Here is a 14,634-nt window from a genome sequence, read left to right as displayed (position 1 = left end):
AAAGGGGCCCATTTTTCCTACGTGGCTCCCTGGAACCTAAGACAGATAATCCGACCTGTTCTGAGTTCTCCCTAGAACCCTCATGCCTCTCTCCTCCTCTTACCTCACATCCCCGTCTCGCTTCCTTAGGAGGCTCTCTCTCTGGCTCTCACTCACCAGGTCCATGTGGCAGCACAGAGACTGTGTGTAGCCACCAACTCCCAAGCCCTTTGCTTTCTCCAGAGGAACCACAGGAAACACTGGATGGAATAAATCCCGCCAGTCACAAGTATTCAGACATTCTTGTAAGTACTGTTCTTTTAAAAAGCTGGAAAGTTGGGTTGAGGCGTTTGGGGCTATTATTAGCACCAAACACTATAAAAAGGAAATGCCACTGATAATCTTGGGTGGCTATATTTTTATATGGGATAATTCAAGTTTCCTTCTTTGAGTTCCCAGTCATAAGAAATCCTTAATAAAAATATTACCTCAGGTCATACCCTCAAACCCAGCTTAAACATTGTTGAAATCCACTGGGGCTATTCCAGTCAGGACTGACTAGGGGAACTAGGATTTCGTTTTTAGCCTAGTTTTATGGTTGCTCCCTTCTAAGCTGCTCAGGCCTGTTCTACCAGAGGAAAATAATCTATCAGCCCACATACAAATATTTACCTGTAGTGACTCTGTGGAGGCAGCACGGCAAAGGGGTTGGTATGCAGGTCAGACTTAACCAAGCTTGGTCCCATGGAGCATCAGGCAAGTTACTCAACCCTTCTGAACTTCCCCTAAAGATGGGCTGTTGTCAACCCTATAAGTTAATGCCTGACGCCCGGCACTTGGTGAATTTTCAGCAAATGTTAGTTCATTATTCTGTGTTCAGTCATGTCTCTTATGCTGGGAACTGCAGAAGTATGGTTTTACCTTTGGAAAGTCTACACTCTTTCTTGATACACAAAGCAGACTGATGGGAGAATAAAAGAACAACAGAAATAATGAGATCTTAAAGTTGCTAAAAAAACACGTACTTCAGAGACACTGCGGGCCTCCCGCTTCCAGCTTTATTGGAGAGCAGTTTGTCAATGTGTGTCAGGAGCCTTTAAAATGTGTTTGCCCTTAAGAAAACAATTAAGCTTGTGAGCAAAGATTTAGAGTGGATATTAGAGTAGCAAAAAACTGGTAATAGTCTAAATGTGTAACAACGGAAGTTCCATGAATATTTAGACATTACAATTGATGAACATTTACTCAAACCAGGTCACAAAACAATATGTACAATATGGGTCCAATCAAGAGTATGACCGGAAACATTGCTTTCGTTAAGAATTTCTTGTGACCAGGAGCTCTAAAAAGGAAACTTGGTTTACTGCCATATAAAAATATAGATATATGGGTAAATGTATACATACGTGTAGAAAAGATCTATAGACCATGGCTTAACACAATAGTTTTATGTGTGGGTGCTGCTTTTGAGTGGGTTTTTTGTTTTGTTTATTTGTATTTCTATAGAGATATATTGCTTTTATATTAGAAAGAAAAAGCTCTCAAAATTTAGAGAAACAGTTTGATGAATCTAGGAAAACAGAACAAATACAGCACAATAGGTAAGTAAGCAGTGACCTATATTTTGTTGACATTTCTAAGAATTCTAGGCCCTTTAGTTAGCTTTCCACAAATAACGCTGTTTCACTGTGTGACTTTGGGCAGGTTCTTCCCTTCTCTGGCCCTCAGTTTTCCACACGTAAAATGCATGAGTTGGGCTAGATCAGGGATGGCAAATGACTTTTATCTTGAGTGTCAGATTTGTATCATTGCTAGAGACTGCGTGGACCACCCCTGGGATGAGAGTGAATGTTTGAAAGCAGGCTAGAGCTCTGTGACTAACAATGTCTGTCATGGACATAAGCATGAGGAATGACACAGGAGGACCATGCAGTTCCTATACGTAGACTAGATAACTTCAAGGTTTCTTAGAACTCTATGAGCCTGGGGCATCTTCCAGCAAAAATATTAATCTGAATTTGGGAAGTCACAGGGATTGGAGGTACCTAACACCATGTATTCACTTTCCATCTTATTTTATGGGACCCAAGACATAATTTGGGGTTTATTTGAGGAAGAAAATAGTCACGGCCTTTGTGTCTCCATTGTATTTGCATCCATCACTCCCATCCCAAAAACAAGGAATAAATCTGCAGCTGTTGTTTCAACCTCTTCAATCTGAAACAATGTGAAAACCACAGCTGTTAGAGGCATAAACCTGACTCTGGCTTTGTCCTTGGTCCATGTCTCATGTTTCATGGAATTCTCTAAAAGCCACACCTCTGGGAGTTGAGTCAGAAAAGGCCACTCTGTCAATCATCACCCTCCCAGGATCAGAAGTGTTGAGTGCTCATTCCCAAGGGGACTTTCTAGTATGAAGTAGAGCCCACTCCCGTCCTGATTCAGTGGAACCAAGCTTCTGAGAGGGGTGCTGATGTTCCTAAAGTCAAACGATGAGTTCAACTACCACCCAGCTTTTCCCACTAGCAAGCAGCCATGGATAATTTGGCAAACATCAGCATCTGGCTGCCAGCAGGTTGGCTATTTGGAGGAGGGGGCAGGCTGGAGGGCTTTCCTGCATCTCAAGTTAACCACACTAATCTACCCTAGCTTCCACAGAGAACAGCAGGCTATATTCGCGGGATCTCAGCAACAGCTGTGCCTTCCAAACCAAGATGCTGTTCAGAAAGATGATACGAACGTAGGCTATGTGTTTCAGCAGGAGTTGGTGGGACTTTCCTACTCAAATGGCCCTTTGTGTGCTTCTAGAAGATGGGGCATTAACCTCACACGTGGCTAACCCATGATGGATGACTTGGCATTCTCAATTTACATTTGGCTGGTGGTCAGAACTGAACTGTCAAAATGCCTGGGTATCTGATGGACAGTGCCTGGCTTGTTCAGACTTGTTTCTGATGAAGTGGGTGGATCCTGGGGCTTTTGCTCCAGCCAGATTTGATAAGCTAAACAAGGTTGGACTGTTAACAAATGCTGACTTCAGTGTTCCCCTCAGGGCAGCAGCATTCAGTGTCCTGAATGAGTGGCCTGTGTCATCAACTTCATTTATATTCAGTGTCTTTACCTACTTCTGGGTCTTCTCTGACATTTACCCACTTGTTGCAAGTGTGGTTCTGCCCAAGACGGAGGCATCAGGAGCGCAGGGCCTGTGCTCAAGTTGCTTCTACTTAGCTCCATAAAGTCATCTGCTGGGTCTTGTTGCCTTTGTAATAAGACATTTTGCAAGTACACAGTGCTTCTGGGTTCATCAGTGCTCTGGACTGTCTTCTCAGGGCAAGGGGAGTCCGAAGTTGACCTGCTGTACCCCTACTTGTCATGGGCCTGCACCATTCTATGAGAAAGTTCAACACTCCCAGGCTGGAGTGTCACCCCCTCCCTTCTCCTTCAAAGTAGAGTGGAGAAGGAGCTACTAAAAATTTCAGAATGATTCAAACATCTTGGCTCCCAACCAAAGTTGTGAAGGGAACTCGGGCCAGCCTGGTACACTGAATCCTTGAGTATGACAAGGATAGCACACAGGAAGAGCTAAGCTAAGTACAAGTCTCACAAGAAGTTATGAACCCAGAATCCAGGCATTATAATCCTAACAAAGGATCCAAGGAAATGATCCTAGACAGTCTCCTCTGGCCTGGCAGCCCTTTATAAACTCCATGTGGGTGCTGAGACTGATGTGTGGGCAGCTCCCGCATGAGGAATGGGTGCCTGGGGTGAGGGTGGAGGGTGGCTGCATCTGCCATCATGGATCCCAGATTCTTTTTTTTTTTTTTAAGATTTTTATTTATTTATTGAGAGAGATAGTGATAGAGAGAGAGCATGAGAGGGGGAGAGTCAGAGGGAGAGGCAGACTCCCCGCTGAGCAGGGACCCCAATGCGGGACTCGATCCCAGGACTTCCAGGATCATGACCTGAGCCGAAGGCAGTCGCTTAAACAACTGAGCCACCCAGGCGCCCCGGATCCCAGATTCTATAGGAGGCCTTTGCACTGGTCACTGGCTTAGGCCACAGTAAAGCAAAGAGCATCCTCACTAGGGTGAGATATACTTTCACTTACCCTTAAACCCAGGCAGCCTTTATGACGTGGCCTAGTTCAGAGTTATCAAGAGAGCCTCTTAGAAAGTTTAACTCCTTGGAACCTTCTCAAAGGTCATATATTTTGAGCTCTGGCTCTGCATTTACTTATAAGAATCGAGTCTAAAGAAAGGAACTTGTTTTGGCTAAAAGGCTGTTGTCTCAGTGCTGGTAATTACAATACATGTAAGAAACAATTTAAATTCCAATAGTAAGTGATTGGTTAAAGAAATTATAGTCTATCTATATGAGTATACCATTAAAAGTTGTATTCTAGATTGGTACCTCCTGGTGTAAGTCCAACCCACCACCTAGGAAATATTCTGATCAAAACTCTAGATCTACCTACTAATTGATAGAAAATTTAGGGGACAAAGGAACATGTTAAATGACATCAAGAGGATACAATCTGCAAAATTTGGAATGTAAGCACTCTACAAAACTCTAAAGCTTCTTCTTTAACAAAAAACAAAACAAAACAAAGTGACACTAGGAATACATAAAGAAAGGGAGACTTAGTATATATCTGAAACAAATGCAGTAAGTAGACCTTGCTTAAATCCTGTTTGAAACATGTAATTATAAAAAAAAAAAAAGTCATTTATGAGACAATTGGGAAAGTTGAACACTGGATATTTGATGCTACTAATGAATGATTGCAATTAGTTAAAAGAGTCCTAATCTTGGGGCACCTGTGTGGCACAGTTGGTTGAGCATCTGACTCTTGGTTTTTGGCTCAGGTGTCGTGATCTCAGGGTTCTGAGACAGAGCTCTACATCGGGCTCTGAGCTCAGCATGGAGTCTGCTTCGGATTCTTTCTCCCTCTGCCCCTCCCACTTGTGCTCTCTTTCTCAAATAAATAAATCCTTTTTTTTTTTTTTTAAAGCGTCTTTTAGAGAGATACACTGAAATATTTATGGACAAAATAATATAATATTTGCAATTTGCTTTTAAAAAATCCATTGAGTGAAGGGAGTAGGGGGTATACAATTGGTAATTGTTGAATGTGGGTAATAGGTACAAGAAGTTTATTATAATGTTAATACTATTTTTGTATAGTTTAAAATTATCATAATAAAAATTTTTAGAAAGCATGGTGTAGAGGAAAATCTAGTGTCACAGAAAAGTGTTTATGACATATTACATAAAAAGAAAAAGAGAGTCTACAAGGGGGTTGTATCTTTTTTTTTTTTAATTTTTTTTAATTCTTTTTTTTTTTTAAGATTTTATTTTTTATTCATGAGAGACAGAGAGAGAGAGAGAGGCAGAGGGAGAAGCAGGCTCCCAAGGAGCAGGGAGCCCGATGTAGGACTCGATCCCAGGACCCTGGGATCATGACCCGAGCCGAAGGCAGACGCTTAACCATCTGAGCCACCTAGGCGCCCTTAATTTTTTTTTATTCTTATGTTAATCCCCATACATTACATCATTAGTTTTAGATGCAGTGTTCCATGATTCATTGTTTGTGCATAACACCCAGTGCTCCATGCAGAATGTGCCCTCCTCAATACCCATTACCAGGCTAACCCATCCTCCCACCCCCTTCCCCTCTAGAACCCTCAGTGTGTTTTTCAGAGTCCATCGTCTTTCATGGTTCGTCTACCCCTCCGATTTCCCCCCAAGGGGGTTGTATCTTAAGTTCCATGTTGATCTCGTTTTTGTAACTGTGTGGGTATACATATGAAAGAATCTGCAGAAATGCATGAACCAAAATGATAAATGAACTATGATCAATTATGAATGACCGGATTACAGTAATTCATACTTTTTTATGGTGTTTAATACTGAGTTTTTTTCCCAATAATCATTGTTACTCTTATAAGCAGAAAACAACAATAAATCTATTTACAATTAGAAAAAGATATATGCATAAATATATTTGCACAGAAGTTACAGAAGGATAGTACTTATGAATGAATTTGGGGCTTTTCTGGTGTTTTCCTAATTCATGCAAAGAGTACAGTTTGTTGTAAAAAGAAATTTAGAGGGGCGCCTGGGTGGCTCAGTTGTTAAGTGTCTGCCTTCGGCTCAGGTCATGATCCCGGGGTCCTGGGATCGAGCCCCGCATCAGGCTCCCTGCTCAGCGGGAAGCCTGCTTCTTCCTCTCCCACTCCCCCTGCTTGTGTTCCCTCTCTTGCTATGTCTCTGTAAAATAAATAAATAAAATCTTTAAAAAAAAAAAAAAAAGAAATTTAGAACAGGTAAACTTCAGCTTCATATTAAGGCATTTTAAGAAAATGTCTCAATACTTCATAACTAGCACTTTATGATTCTATGTCTGTACAAAGTTGAACTTCTCCCTGGCAGACCTGAGTTCTGCTCTTCCAACAAGGAGGAACTGCTTCATGTGACACAAGTCAATGGCCGTTCTCTGGGTCTCAGTTTCTTCACCTTGTGTTTTTCATGAAACTCAAAGGACAAAGCAAAGTGTTCTGATTGGCTTTATACAAATGCCAGGAGGTGGTAGTGGCTAGTACCCTCCCAATAATTATACCATCACATCTTAAGGAGCAAAAGAAGCCAACACTTGGGCAGGTGGACACCTGAGTAAGACAAATTTATTTCCCTCCCCATCATGTTCTCAGGATTAGCCTTGTTCTAGCAACTTGGAGGTGTCCCGGAGACATTATAAAATAGAGTGGGGAGGGGGGTGCTATGTGCTGTTGCCAAAAGGGAAGAGGGACATGACTACCACTCATAATATGCCCCCAACATCGTGTACCATCATTAATCCTCCAAAAAATCCTATGAGGTATGTATATTATTCTTTTTGTTCAGATAACAGGTTCAGAGAGGTAAAGTTACTTGCCTAATGTCACACAGTTCCAGGGTGACAGAGCAGGACTCTTTTCTAGTTATGTCTGTTCCCAAAACTGTCAGAAATTCTTAAACACTATTCCATACAGCATCACCAGAGGTAAAAAAAAAAAAAAAAAAATGTACATTGTGAAGAGTATCCACTGAGTTTCAAGATGTTGACTGGCTCCTTGCATCACATGAAGGGGCCTTTTTATATGTCCCTGTGTTTGTCCCGACTAATATGCAAGAAATAAAAACCTACCACCATGGGGTAAAAAATGCTGGAACTAGCTAACTGGCCCAAGGACCAGTGTAGGTAGTTATGAAGCTAAGCTCTGTGGTGAATGGAACCAAAGACTCAATGTCTGGATTCTCTCTCTGTCTTCCTGCCTCTTCTTCTGTGTTGGCGTCATTTGCTCCTACCAGAGATGAGCCTTACCCCAGAGAGAGGAAATATGGCCATGGGCAGCTCCAGAGTCATTTCTTAGAGAATCATTTTTGATGAGGGAAGCAAAGTTGTTCCACCATGTCCACTTAGAAAAATCCTTGTGAAGGCTCTGACTGGCCTGTTGAATAGCGCAACCAACCCTGGACCCAACACTGCATCCAACGCACTACTGTGATTGCCTGCACCAGAGAGAGCCACTTGGCTTCAAAGGATCCCCAAAAGAACAGGTGGGGAGTGATATTCCCAAAAGGGAAAATGTGGAAGTCCCTCACTGTGCTCTGGAAGGTGGGTGACAAAATTAGGGATGAGTTGATGGCCCCTTTAATCTTACAGCTTCCTTTCATGTTTTCTTTTACTTTAAGCTAGCTCAGGCTTCCATATGTGGTGGAAGAAAGTTCCATCAATCTGTGAGTTCCAGTTGAGGTAGATTTTATTCCAGAATTGTTTGTCAGCAAGGGAAATATGGTGAAACAGGAAGAGTGTTGAGTTTGGTCGTAGAGAGACTTGAGTTCAACTGTCAACTCTTTTGCTCACTTGCTGGGTTGCCTTTGATAAGTCACTTCTCTTCTTTAAGTCTCCAGATTTTTCACTGGTTAAATAAAGATGCTAACACCTGTTTACAAGCTTCTCGTGATGATTAAGTGAGATAATCACATAAAATAGCAGATAGAGTGGCACACAGCAGATGCTCAACAAAGTGTAGCTTATTTTTAATTAATTCAACAAATACTTACTGAGCATGTAATACATTGCAAGGCACAGTGCTGGGCATCAGGGATCATGAATCAAGAAAGAAAGACAATGTTTCTATTCTCCTGGAGTTTCTCCCAGCAGGGGTTGGTGAGGAGAAAATAAACAAGGAAACAAATAAGATAGTTACAGATGGTGAGAACTACTTTGAGAAAAAAAAATGAAATTGTTTCCATGCTTGTATTTATTATTGGTATTAAAACCCTCCTGTTCAATCTCTCTCCACCCCTTTATCTATGTGTTGGGAGCATTCTCAAGAGTTCAGCATTTACAGTAAGCTTGAGCTTGGAAAGGCATTAAGCTATTGGCTCCTAAGTGACATGAAGAGGAAAGGAAAATGGACTGATGATGGGAGGAAAATTCTGACGCTCTCCTACAGGATATCCAAGTGCCATTTTGTCAACCATTGCCTGGTGGGCTTCAGAATCACCTGGGGGAGCCTTTAAAAGATACAGTTCCCAGTTCCCATCCTCAAATGTTCAAATTCTGGCAATCTAGGGTGTTTTTAAAACTCCTTTTCTTTTCTTTTTTTAGTTTTTTTTATAGGCAATCAGATGAGAAGCACTCATGCCAGCCAGTCTATGAATTCCATTAGTCACTGAGGCTGAGAATACAGAGCTGTGTCTATTGCTCTGCTGGCTACCATATGTTTATGTTTCTAGTTTCTAGGATATTTGTCCCCATTGGCCCTCAAGGAGTTTAGAATCTAGAAGGATATGTGAACAAAGGTATTGTGGGAATATAAAGCAGGAACAACTTAGTCTGTGAGGGTTAGACAAAACTTTATGGAAGGGAAGAATCCTGGATAAGTTAGAATTAGCTGCACATGACAGAAAACACAAAATTATTGTGGATTAAACTGGATAGAAATTTGTTTTTCTGTCATATAAAGGTCTTGAGGAAAGTAATCCTGTGCTGGTAGGGTGTTTTAGATTCCTCTCTTGTTTTTTCATCATTCTCAGCATGAGGCCTATACGGTCCAAGATGATTGCTCAGATTCCAGCCCTCACTTCTGTATTCCCCCCAGCAAGAAGGACAAAGGAGCAAAGAAGGGCATAACCTCTCCATTTAAGGGTACATTCTGGAAGTTTCTCATGAAAATTCCTTTGACATCTTATAGTCCAGTATTTAGGTACATTCAAGAAATGAAGCATAGCTAAAAATAGAGAGTTCTATTACCAAAAAAGAAAAGGAAAGAATTGGGAGACAACTGGAAGATCTCTAAGCTGAGATATGAAGAATGATTAGCTATTAGGGAGGGTAAGTCATAGAGTAGACTCAAGAAGAGCGGACTAGTGTGTCTCCTTCAGCAGGATGGGACACCATGCCACACTTTTCTTTCCACATGCTCTGTTTATCATCTTTCATACTGGGACCCGAAGTCCACTTAGAATAAGCCTACCTACCGTGGCCATTCAGTGTTCAGTTCTAAAATGACCTCTAAAATGATATCAAAACCCCTCATGTCACTGGAATAATGGCTGCTCAAAGGTACCCCCCCACACACTCCTTCTGGTCTGTAAGAGAGCTCACTTTGAAATCACATCATTGAAATTACCAGGACAGATTACTGAAACCAATTTGGAAAAACTACAATCCTAACTCTTTCATGTGGTTAATTATGGCACATCTGCCTGAAGCAATATTGTGCAAACATGAAAGGTAATCAATTATAAAGTCAAAGAGCATGAAAAATAGCTCATGATAAAACACTGAGGAAGTACACAATAGTGTGTGCATGTGTCATGATTATATGAAAGAATGTGTATGTGGACAAATACTAGAAAACACATCATAAAACAAAAGAAATTATTGGGTGGATGAAAGGTTTTTCTTTTCTGAAAACCAGTGTGGTTACATTACCTTTATAGCAGATACAGTTTGAAATAAGTCTCACAAACTTTACTTGCTGTCAAAGGTAGGTGTGCTTAAGAATTACCCGAGGAGCTTATTAAAAGTGCAGATTTCTGGGTTCTAGCCAGAGAGACTGTGATTCTATAGGTCTGGGAATGACTGCATTCTTAACAAGCATCCCAGATCATTTTGTGGGAAGTGGTGCACTGTCCACATTTGAAAAACTCTGTCCTAGCTAGTGTTTCAGAGACACCTAAAAAAGTATAGAGTTGAGACATTATCTGTGCCAAAGTAGCTCAGCTTTGTGTTGGGCTAAAGACTATGCCCAATAGGTATGCCTGGGTGACTCAGTCAGTTAAGTGTCTGCCTTCAGCTCAGGTCATGATCCCAGGGTCCTGGGATGAGCCCCACATCAGGTTCCCTGCTGAGTGGAGCCTGCTTCTCCCTCTCCCTCTGCCTGCTGCTCCCCCTGCTTGTGCTCTCTCTCTGACAAATAAAATCTTAAAAAAAAAAAAAAAAAGACTATAGCCAATATTCCTCTACCTTTGTTGGGGAAAACAGTGAGAAAATTTAAAACAAAGACTCTGTATTAACAAAAATTCTTTCTCCATCTGGATTATAAAATGAAATATTGCTAAAATGTACAGCTTTGATTATTTTTCTTTTAGTCTTCCAAGTAAACGTGGAGCTGTCTGATTAAAGCACCACAAGTATTAATAGTTACATATCTCCAGTTCTCTCACAGACCCTACACATCCTGTAACTTACCCCCACCTCGTGCCTTTCTATTAAACCTGACACAAGTTCGACTGTACTCTGCTTTTGTGAGAGAAGCGATATGATTTCAAACTCTACATTTGGATAGTACGATCTGCATAAGCCAGCCCTCTGGATGATTCTATATTCATTTTAGTCAATTGGGTGACTAGCTTATCTCAGTTTGCCAAGGACTTCCCCGGTCTTAGCATCGGAAGTCCCATGTTCTGGGACTCCCTACTGCACAGTACTGGGGAAACTGGGATTGTTGGTCACTTTACACCTTTCCATTGTCTATGACCTACATACTTAGCAATAGCTGAAAAGACATTTTCCAGGAGGGTTTGTCAGTCTCCACAGACAGTGTCTCAGGGAACACAGGCAAATGCTTAGCTTTTTGAAAATATTCCCTTGAAAAAGAATACATGTAAGATGCTGTTCATTATTTTTAGAAATCAAACATTTCCCTGGTTTCAGAAAAGGAGCCAGAGATATAAGGGTCTAGCAAGCAGAACCTCCAACTTCTCTACAAGCATTCATCACTTAGTGAAAAGATTTGTTTATGTCAAAATCATCAGAAAGGAGACAGGTAAGGTTGCGTCAAGTAGTTAGAATGCAGAATGTAGAGACAAAGGGTACATATCTGTCTAGAGGATATGGAATTTTTTATCACGAAGAATTAGAATGTAACTCCTTATACACTTGTTTTTAGAAAGCTGATTTTATTATGAAGCCTTTGGAATTTCTCTAAAATTCAAAAAGTTTAAATGATTCAGAAAGCTAAAAATATGATGTGCTTCAGCAGTCTGTTCCAAAATGTAGGCCAGAAGTTTTTCAGAATTACCCTGCCCACGTCAAAATTATACTACTTTAAAATATTGTAAGTAGTTCATAGAATCCCCAGAATTTCAACTTCTAACCTAACTACAACTTTCAAATGTGGCTTAGACGTTTGGCTCAGGAATAATCCTACCAACAGCTGGTTTACACTGTGGAAAATATACTTGTGCGGGAATTTAGCACATTTGCCCACTTGAATTCTTGGATGCAATATCAACTTCCATTAAAGAGCCAGTTTAGTAGAAAAAGGCAACTTACAACTATAAGTTTCAGTTCTTCACCCTTTTAAGATCATCAAATACTTAGCGCAAAAAAACAAAACCCAGTTTATTTAGCCACTGCCTTCTTTCAATAAAGGATTTAAGGTGATCAATGCAGGAAACCATATGTGAAGTCAACAACTGAAAACCAAAGCCACCAGCTATAAATGTATTAACATTTTCCAAAGTGGATTCTCTGTTAGCAGACATTGTTAAAACAAAAAAGGGAGTCTCAAGCCAGTAAGTTTGGGTAGCATTGAGATAAACTGTTAAACATGATTCTTCACTGCAAGACTTTTGAGAATCTTTACAATGATAATGGGCATTCACACTCCCCAAGGTGGGGAATAGCATGTGTTTCCCAAACTTAAATATTGTCAGAATCTCTAAAAGGCTTGGGTTCCAACTAACATATTTAGAGAAACACTGCTCTAGATTGGGATTATATTTATTTTTGTTTTATTTTCACTGAGAGCAGTTTTCTTTATTTTTGTTTTATTTTCACTGAGAGCAGTTTTCTTAATTTGCAACTAGCCAGAGCAGCTTTGTCCAAAGCATAGAAAAGTTTGACATTTTAAACCTATTGACATTTCAACACACTTTAAAGAAGGCTATTCTTGGGGCACCTGGGTGGCTCAGTTGTTAAGCATCTGCCTTCGGCTCAGGTCATGGTCCCAGGGTCCTGGGATCGAGCCCCTCATCGGATTCCCTGCTCCGCAGGAAGCCTGCTTCTCCCTCTCCCACTCCCCCCTGCTTGTGTTCCCTCTCTTGCTGTGTCTCCCTCTGTCAAATAAATAAATCAAATCTTAAAAAAAATTAAAAAATAAAATAAAATAAAGAAGGCTATTCTTATTACAAATATTACCTCTGATTTGTAATAAGGACAAACAAGGCAATGAAACCTATTAGAAAGTGCTTGTGGCTCTAAGCTTAGAGAATTTCACTCTGATGACTTGGAGAGGCAGATGAATTAGTGCCAATAGGGCAGGGCTTTGTTTAGTCTGTAGATCTCTAGTCAGAGCCAACTGTGATTTAAAGAGGTAGAAATGAGCAGATATGGGCATTTGTAGCTAGGCATGCTTATTTGCAATTGGGTTACTTTTCTACATAAAAGCTACCCATATTTTCCAGCTCAAATTATATTGTGGATCTTTATGGAATCTAAACTCCTGACTTCTGATCCCAGTACTGTTGCCCATCCTCAACAGTCATTAAGGAGAAGAAAGGAAGGAATTGGTGGTGCAGGGCTAGCCTGAGGACAGGTAGTTAGGAAACACTAAACTATGCCCTATAACATTCAATTTGTCTATAAGAATAAGGTCTGTCATCAAAACCCAGTTTAGTCACTACAGTGTTATTAAAATGAGATGTGATAAAATGGGTCAAACTGTCACACACATTTTTCCTTCATGTGTATAAACATCAATTGTGAAGACAACCATGTGTTGCTTTAGTTCCAACATGAGGTTACACGTTTGCTCTCTCCATCAAGATATTCAAGTTTTGCTGTTTAACCACATTGAAATGACATTGCACAGAGTAATAAAGAATATAAAATATGAAAATAAAATTTTTATTGGGAAGAGGAAATCTTACATACAATTAAGTATAGGGCTGATGACATGTATTAACAACCTTTCCTTAAGGAACAAATACAGACTTAGTACAGGAAGAAGTTGGAAGCTTAGAACAGGTTTCCATACAAAATTTCCAAGTAGTTTTAAGTAACAAAAATCTCAATTTGCATAAATTATACAGATCATTGAGGGAAAAGTGTATTGGTTTGTGGTTATTTCCAATCCTCAGTTCAGGTGCCTTGTAGATTTCTTCTACCATGATCCCAATTCTGTTGGTCCTGATCCTGTTCTAAATAGGTTCTCTCCATCCATAGTGGATACTTACCAGAAGGACACATCACAAGAATGATTTTTATTGCTCACTGTGAATTAAACAAATTCCATGTGCTCTTACATGAACTCCATGGTTTTAGAGACAGCTGCTTGCACCAAATCTGGAGGAGCTCTTCCATTTGGGGGGGGGGTGCTTAAGTCACATGTACAACATGTGTAAAAAGTTTGAAAATGGCATCAGAGTATGTGTACAATATCTTTGTTGATACAGATTCAAGTCTCATATAAGCTAATAGGATCTGTGCAATTCTGGAGATTATTAAGTAAAAATAAATATCTGCACGTGGTATGGAAACCATCCTCATTTGAACAGTACTCGTTTTGCTTATTTCTATCCCCCAAACAGAAAACATCCAACAAGAACAATTTTATCTATATTTATTTAATTATAACAAAAGTAGAACAATGTATACCACATGGAAAAAGAAATCCAAAAAAGATGATGAAAATGTTTAGGAACAGAAATGACTAATTTAGCTGAAGGAATTACTCAAATGCCATGAAAACACATTTGCAACTTATAATTGATTATTAACATAAATTAAATTTAGTAACAGTCTCAATTCACTACTAAATATTATCAAAATATTTTCAAACTGTTACATAAAAACAGACAATATCCATAAGTATTACATAAACACCAAACAAAAAAATCATATGAGAAAAATAAATAAATGTATCCTGAGATAAAATACAAATCACACTTGTCATGCCAGATATATACTCCCTATCCCCTCAATATAATTGTGAGGATTCAGTATTTTGCACATTCCAAGATAAAGTAATGATAATATATGTTGATACAAATTTCAGCCACAAAAATAAACTACTTCATATCTTAAATATTCCTATGATGAAACATCAGGACTCCAGTTTCACTAATCAAAACTTTATGAAGGTATAAATTACGTTT

This window comes from Mirounga angustirostris, unplaced genomic scaffold (assembly GCF_029215605.1).
Source record: "Mirounga angustirostris isolate CCGP_5_RB_7025 unplaced genomic scaffold, mMirAng1.0.hap1 SCAF_7, whole genome shotgun sequence".
Lineage (NCBI taxonomy): Eukaryota > Metazoa > Chordata > Mammalia > Carnivora > Phocidae > Mirounga > Mirounga angustirostris.
Note: the sequence above shows the minus strand (reverse complement) of the source record.